The sequence below is a fragment of the Argopecten irradians genome, chromosome 3 (genome assembly GCF_041381155.1).
Source record: "Argopecten irradians isolate NY chromosome 3, Ai_NY, whole genome shotgun sequence".
NCBI classification, from domain to species: domain Eukaryota; kingdom Metazoa; phylum Mollusca; class Bivalvia; order Pectinida; family Pectinidae; genus Argopecten; species Argopecten irradians.
In genome coordinates this window covers 5,749,425-5,758,145 of record NC_091136.1, presented here as the reverse complement: position 1 = coordinate 5,758,145, position 8,721 = coordinate 5,749,425, and the positions used below count along the sequence as shown (strand labels likewise).

General features: G+C 31.4%; 1 protein-coding gene across 1 annotated transcript in view; it reads left to right on the top strand.

The window, feature by feature from the left end:
• The window catches only part of LOC138317395 (small ribosomal subunit protein eS19), a 332,587-nt gene that overhangs the window by 92,061 nt on the left and 231,805 nt on the right, over positions 1-8,721 (top strand). The window lies entirely within an intron of this gene.

Genomic DNA, 8,721 nt, shown 5'->3' with positions numbered 1-8,721 from the left:
GTGCCTCTCTAGCGAAAATCCCCCCTCTCTCTCTCTATGTATAGGTCATGGACCTGGTTACCATGTACACAAACAAATATATGATTAATCATTTTTCAAAAAAAGGCCAAATTATTTTTCAAATTACCGGGAGTTGTCTGTAGGTGTTCATGATAACCAGCCAGCGACATATACTGAAATTAATCATCTGCCACCGACAGTTTGATACACTTCGTACTCTCATCAAAATTAATTAAACTTATTACATATATTTATTAAAAAACAATAATCGCATCCTCACAATTGAATATTATTAAAAATATTATTTTACTCAAACATACAAATAAGCTGTGCATTGTTATAATAAAACATAAAAAACATTTGAAATAAAAGCTTCTGTTTATTAACCTGAAAACGACATCATTTGATGACTTATAAAATTATTTTCCATATGTATGAATTTTATAACCTTTTCCAGTGAATATTTTATACTTGATAAACCAGTTATGGTGACTATTCAAAGTATATAATAAATACGTGACAGTCAATTCACAGACCTTTCGTTTATTAGTATACCAATGATACAACAGAACACCTGAATGCATGATATTATTTGGACAATAAATTGGCTTATGTAAACAGGCACTTTATTTTTCAAGTCCACTGAGTAATTAGCAATCATCATGATTGCATGATGCTCTTTTTAAATTTTTTGTTTTTCATTTTGCGTTCAGTTTTTTTTAATAAAATTAAATACGTATTTATTATTCCCCAATAAAAATTACTTTTGTGGCAATCAAATTCCGAAAAAGTAGGGATAACATTGGTGAACATTTCTTATCTAGTGCCAGCGTTATTCCATGGCCAGCGTTCAAAATATGTGCTATATAAATCGGTAAGATATTTCTCTAGTAGGTCAAGCGTAAGGAAACGTTAAAGGAAGATCTGGGGATAATAATTTGAGTCATCATTTGGGATTTATCAAACCTGGGCCGTGATGTGATCATCGCCATCACACCATCGCAGCTATTTATAGAAGGTATCTCCTCTGCTGAAAACAACGGAAATCCCCTGTCTAAATGTAGAATAAACACGTTGGTACCATTTAAGAGCTTTAAACTGTTGATAATATGTTACAAATAATGCGATTTCATTATCTACCAAATACATGTATAAACAGCACGCGTTATTTGGAAATAAAGGAGTTCATATCGGTATTCCGTTTAATTGAATCAAACGCGACTCATGTTAGGTGACAAAATGGATTTCGATTCATATGCCAGTCAATGTTATATAAACATAAACAATCTACTATATATATATATCTAAACATACATAACTTCTAATAGATACTTTTGTTTTATAAGCAATGCGTTTTTCAGAATTCTTCTCCACCGTCGACAGAGTATAGATGATACTCGTCAATTTAACTATAACTGATATTTAATCGTGTATGTATTTCCTATATACACAAAATAATTATAAAATCATTTGTTTTGATTTTGTACATGCAGTATCAGTTCTTCATTCCATAGTTCCACGGTTTTGTTTTCGGGATGCAATTAATTATTTTTAATATCTTTATCTTTAAGAAAAATTACAAGCTCAAATTCTAAATGGCGGTTATGATGTAAAGTAAGTAACTTTTGTAAATGAAGCAAAATACTTTAATTTTTTTTAAACATTTCCACAACAGTATTATGGTGTTTTACTTAAAGACAATTTTAGTTCACGTATGTTGATTTTTAAATTAGTTTTACAATGGTTGTATTTATTTTCTCTATGTTTTCACTTGTTTACTGACAAGCCTACATAGTGTATATTTAATACATACTGTTTGTAGGTTCAACAAAACTCCACAGTGCAATATCATAATTGATAATTTTCAAGGATTTATATCATTATAATTTCGTTTGGTTATGTTTGCCAGCGAAAATGAGTATGAGTAAGATTAAAAAAATAGGTCAAAAACATCACAACACTGCATGAGTAATGAAAATATATTTAGATATGGAAAACACCTAATATATAAGATTATGTTTTGGTGACTAATGCTTAGAGCTAAACTGGTTGCTATACGTGCCGTATTAGATTAAATTTCGCACGTTGTACAGCGTATTTTAATGCAAATTATATAAACTGTTATATGCGCACACACATTCTAGTTACCACTCCCAGTTCGCTATTTAACTGTACTTTGTGGAAAGAGTTTATATAGGCTTTGCCTGCTGCCCATTCCAAAATTGAATCTTTTCGATTTAATAAAATCTTTCAAAATTGTGCAGACCAGTCTAATGACTGTTATCAGACGACAGGATGGTGTCAATATAGATATGTCAAACTAAGTAAGTCATTTTCGTTTTAGTCATTTAGGCATGAATATGTTTTACATTGAGATTGAAAACTCCTTCTTTATCTTCACTGAGGTCAGCGGGTCCTACAGATTATAAGTAATCTCCCTTGGCTAACTTTTAAGGGTATTAGTTAAGCATATTATTTTTGCATACTTTTAAGATGAAACATTATTTTTAGTAAGGTATATCATGGTTTTATCATATCGTCTTTCAGATGAAACTACTTAATTATATATGACTTTTGAAAAGATTCAAGTAGACAATTTTACTTTTTTAATTGATATCAACATTACATATGATATTGGTTTTGTACCTTCGCTTGAGTGTATTCGTGTTTTGAGAGCCGTTGGCCCACTTCTAAGTGTGTAAATGGACTCATACTCTATTTTTGTAAACGTGAGTTACAACGATGTTTATCTAGGTCATCCTCAATTTAGTGGAATGTAAAGAAGAAGGCCACTCCATTTTAAACTAGTACAAAAACTCCGTAGCTGTGTAATAGAATCCGGATAAAGACTGAAAAGCGATACTTATGTAAAACCGTGAGTCGTTTCCACAAACACTGATTTTTTTAGGTGATATAATACCATGTGTCTGAGTACATGTAAACTAACGAATTTGTCACAGATTTAGTACAAGGCGTATTTTTTTTATTAAGTCATATTTCCTTTCTCGACGGTAAAATTAATATAATAATAATAAAATAAAATGGTTTTGATAGACGTTTGCTCGATTGTAATTGTCATACCGCCGACCGGTATTATTTTTTTATCACATAATCGTCGTGATAACTAGTGACTTCGTCTATGTAATATGTTTCATATGTCACTAGTGTAAATAACCTGGAACCTGAAAATTAATTGTAATGTGACATTAGTACAGTACACAATGATTCATCAAATTTCGAGGATGTCGGGATAAAACGGCGGCCCCGATGGATTTATGTAAATTATTTTGAGATACCTCAAAATGTAGATTGTAGTTATGTAACAATCATATCATTTTTGTTCATTTCATATGAGACTTAATGAAATTCTTCTGGATTTTTTTTTTTTTTTTTTTTTTTTTTTTTTTGCTTACCATGGCTTTAGCAATAACCAATAACTTCTTGGACACGTTTCGTAAACTTTTAGATCCTATATATATGCCTCATTGATCAACAAACATTTCCTTCTATCGTAGTGTTTGATGATTTGAAATGATGCAAACAGAACATATTCCTTTGTTCTTCGAAAAAAAGTTAATTATTTTCTATTAGATATTCCGTTTTTTAATATTACAGAGTTACCTCCCTTGGGGAAGGTATCCATTGTGATGTCAGTATTTTGGGGGACGTAAATCACGTCGGTTTTTTAAACATATGACCTTACGCTCGCACACACATGACGCCACAATCATTAACTACTCGCAAAGACAGACAAATATGTTATGTGGAAATACGAGATATCTCGTTCAGCTTTATTTTACTAACGGTAATTTCATATTATATCACAAAGAAAACAATCAGACAAATACATTTCAAATATGTTATTAAAAGTCATAAATTCTACAACATATCGATAAAGAATTAATTACATTATGTAAATGACAAGAAATGATTTCGTAATAATGCGGAAATATTGAATGACAGGCGATGCAATATAACTTATTAAACTTATACATGTAATAAATAAATATTGCTTATATATTATATCAAAACACATCAGTATTATGTATTAGGTCGCTCAAACTAGGTGTATTGTTAACTTGCATTATAGATAATTGTATAAGTAAAGGGGAGGAGGTCAGGCAGAGCGTATTTGCATAGCATTAAATTACGTGTAAAGGAGTTACTATAATATCTAGGTCAAGGTGATATGGATCAACCAAGGATTTAACCCACCAGAGACACATATTTATATTTAGAGTTCAAAAGTAAGAGTAAGAATTTCCATAATAGTTTGCTTTCTGTATAAATACAGACGTACCCAATACAAACAGTTATAGTCGTATGAATGCACACTCAGCCAGCTTAAATATGCCGGTTTTATCCAAGCTTCGGAACCTAATTAGGACGAGTCGGTCTGTCGCTAGGTAGGTTACACCTTAAATAGCACACTATTTATTGTTTCTCTAAGTAGTGTAAATTTATTTAATTTAATTAAATAACCTTTCAGTGTCTGCGTTTAATGCTGGTAATTACTTGATTAAGTGTTACTGTTCTGACAGATAGAGTCCCTTAACCTAGGTATATCTGTAAATTAGAGTTTTTTTAGATAAGGAATACCATCATTGGACTATTGTTAATTATTATATCTTATTTGTTCGTGGAATGTCCATATTGCATAGATGCATTCTGGTCAGGTACTTTACATAAGAAAGACAAAACAGAAATCTGAAAGGATAAATACAATAGAAATAATAGTGTTTTTCTTCTATCCCTCATAAAATAGTCATTAGGGGGCATGGAGTGGCAGAGAAGGTAACATGTTCTGACGTATTACCAAAAGCCCCCCCCCCCACCATATTAACTTGGTGCGTCCTTAATTAATAGGACATAAAACTAATCAAGCTAAACATATTATATGAACAAAAAAGGATAAATTGTCTTGATAACAAAGTACATTAAAATACCAACAAAACAAGTTTCTGTCGCTTTACGTGTTCATTTCGGGATAAAATATTGAGATTGGTTTCAAGTGAGTTAAATTTTCTGCCGGAACCCCAAATCCATATCTGTGTCACATGGAAAGGTGCGTTCCAATCGACCAAAATCAACTATCATCGAATATTCAAAAACACGTTTTTTTATTGCTTATGTATGCTGGTGGTAAAACAGCCAAGTGTCATTGTCGTTTATATTCCATTACATAGATTTATTTTGTAGCAACCCCACAATAGGCCATTGTTTTACCTGATAATTATAATTTAAAACTACGATGATAAAACAGCGGCCATGCGGATATAGGAATTTTATAGTATTTTTGTTTTTGTTTATTATTACACAGAAAGAAATCTTGTAATGTTCTATAAAATATATACATAAAGTTTCTGGCCATGTAGACTTACCACCAGACCCTAAGTTGTTGATAAGACTTTCTCAGCAGATGTCTAATACTAGATTATTTCTCCCTAATTTGAAAAACAAAATAAGTAAAAAAAAAAAAAAAAAAAAAAAAAAAAAGTCAATGATAGTTTTAATATTCTTGAGACTGGTGGCCAATGTTCATTTCTAGAAACGAGGTAGGATAATACATGCTTACGACGTGGAAAGTTATACAAATCAAATAATTTCGATATCTAATTATAATGTAGTTCATTCCACCATAAAACAATACGCTATTATCATAGTCATTTGAACTTTGAACTTTCTGAAGTTTAGGAAGAGCTTTACCTTACCTAGAGACAAATGTCCGATTTCCAGGTTATCGACGTTATCCGGTACACCATTTTCCGTAAGAAGTATGGAGAACAGAGACGTAGAGGATGTATACAAACTTCTGGATAAACAAAAGTGGGTAATGGAGAAGGCGTATTTTGCAAATGCATTAAAAACTGATAAGCGTGAATTCGTGGTAGCAGAAACAGCCTCCAATAAAATTATTGGTAAGACTATATAACAGTTAACTGTTAACACTTCCTCCTGTTTTTCGTCCTTCTTCTCGTCGTCATCCTCATCTTCGTCATTCTCCTTGCCTCTCTGAAGATTTTCATAGTATCACAATGCGTAGCGTGTATGGCAATTATTTATCTATTATGGCCTGGTTGAGATAATAAGTTTTTTTTCTGGTCATGTTATTATTAAAAACTAGTAAATAAACAATATAATCTGCTTAATTATCCTCCATACAAAATTTCTATGGTATTCCAATGACGTGATATTATCTTGTCAGTGGCGTAGCGCCCGTGCATGCTTGCATGCTCAAGTATGCAAAAATAATCTGACTTACATTTTTGTACAGTCAGAAAAAAAAAACATTTGCAGGGGTGTACAATTCCACTAGCCCGACGTCCGGGGCTAGTGAATTTCAGGTCAGGGCTAGTGGCTTCACGATCATTACTAGCCCGTGGGCTAGTGAAAATTTCTGTTAAAATCCTATATTCACATTGAAATTTCAGTTGTAAATCAGCAGTTTAGCTTTTTATTGCCAATTAGAATTCTACTAGCAGTAAATGTGTCGTCAAAACTGAAGCAAACGATATCGATGCATACCACAGGTGGTTCCCAAACGTAAATAACATTCTTCATCTAGGTGCATATAAACGTTTTGTTATGTAATTGATGAAAGTTAAGCGCTTGAGTGACCCAGATGGCCATGTGTTTGCCGATGTTGCTGACAGACAGGGAACGGGAAAATCTAGATTTCTTGACTCTAGATAAGAATCAATTATGAAGTGACAGTTTTATTATCTAGCATCATTATCATTTTAGTGTTATAAATTTGAGTATATGAGGGTTGGATTCAGAAAGTACTACTGCTGTGAGATGGATAGCGAATCATTTTGAAGTGATTAAAATACACGGTAAAATGTTGTCATGTACACTTGCAGATACATAGGTATGCTTAGTTAACACAGTTGACACAAATTAACCCACTGAATGTTTTTCAAAATAACTTTAATAATGGTTTCATAATTATAGGTACAATATTTTTGCATATTTTCATCTATCTTTCGCATATTTTTATGATATATTGAAAACTTGTAAATGAAAATCAGCAGTACTAATTAATAATCATTTACAAAATATTTCATAGTAAATTGTAAAATTGATTTTGTGTAGTTCTTGGAATAAATCTATATGAAATTGGCATTATTTGATTCAAATACGAATGTATCATGCAAATGTTACTAGATAAAGGTTTTTTTCAATGCTCAGAAAATTAGGGAAAATAGGTAAGTGTTCAGTAAAACAGTAGTTTCAATTAAAGATTTTTTTACAGAATTTTCATGAACTGTACTATTTACTAAATTCATCATACCTATAAAATGAAAACAGTAGGTAATAAATACTGATTGTTCACTTTACATTTTCCTGCTAAGCTTTTAATATCAAAGTTAAACTTTATTAGATATATACGGATTATGTTTTCTTTCTACTGATAGTTTTAAAGGAAATATCTGAGTGAAATAAGAACCATAATTTTAAATCTAAAGTATTTTGCATGTGATGGCATTGTTGCCTTGTCAATATTGAATCAAGAATGTTTTTACTAAATGAATACCTGGTACCTGTGAAACAATCTGTGCGATATCTTTATTAGCAGAATGGTATTTAACACACTGTTAGACATGTACTTGTTCTGTACAGGTTTGTAAAAAATCCAGATCGAGTAAAATGCACATATAAAAACTAACAAAAAATAGGGCTAGTAGACTTCTGATCAGGGCTAGTGAAAAATTGATGCTACTAGCCCTTGGGCTAGTGCAAAATTTTCAGAATTGTACACCCCTGATTTGAATACACATAACGTTGCAGAATATAAATTACGTATAAATACATATGATATGTCCGACTGTATGCCTAACATAACTTTATGCACATTTGAAAGAGTTGAAGATTGGTCATTCTGGAAATGTATTAGAATAGTCTATATATTCCCGGTTACCAAGTTGTTAAATTTGATTACGTTTGAATCATTAGATTTCTTCACCAAAATCCCTCAAGCAAATGTGGATTTTGAATCTGGAAACACTTACGTTTACCAAAATAAACAACATTAAATGAAAAGCTAGAAATAATCTAAAGACATATAATGATATTAAAATGATAGCAAAACATCTAAAATAGCAATTGCACATGTTCTTGGCCTTAGTAACGAAAATGTGATTTTTTTTCAATTTTGGTTCACTTCCCGTCGCGTTAGAACGCGTGTTAATCAATGATTTCCGGTGTGTACTCACGAAATAGTTTACTTTTATTTTTGTCGATTATGAACAAATTGTTAATTTAGAAAATAATTTTTGTTGTTTCATTTGTTACAAATAGCACAGAATAAGTAGAAAACTTGTCATAAATACAGTGTTTAATTTTTTATTACGGTGGTTGAGGTCTGGTCCCTTCTTACGCAATTTCCGCCATTTTGACAGTGGTCTTCGTAAACAAACCAACACGTAAACTTAATTTTAAAATTGTTTAAAATATTCGCCATAAGTTTGTCATCAGTTAAAATAACACAAAATTCTCCCATTGCTTACTATTTTAATTTTTACAACCAAAATCCGTGTTTTTTGTTCGAGCGCTTGTCAGGGGAGTCTAGTATAGTACGATTATATGTATATAAAAAATACATAAATTTGAATATCCGCAGTCTGCGGAATAAAGTGAATTATTTGAATTCATTGGTAGACGATATTGATATTTTATGTGTTACGGAAACACATCTTGATGACTCTATTCCAAATTCTG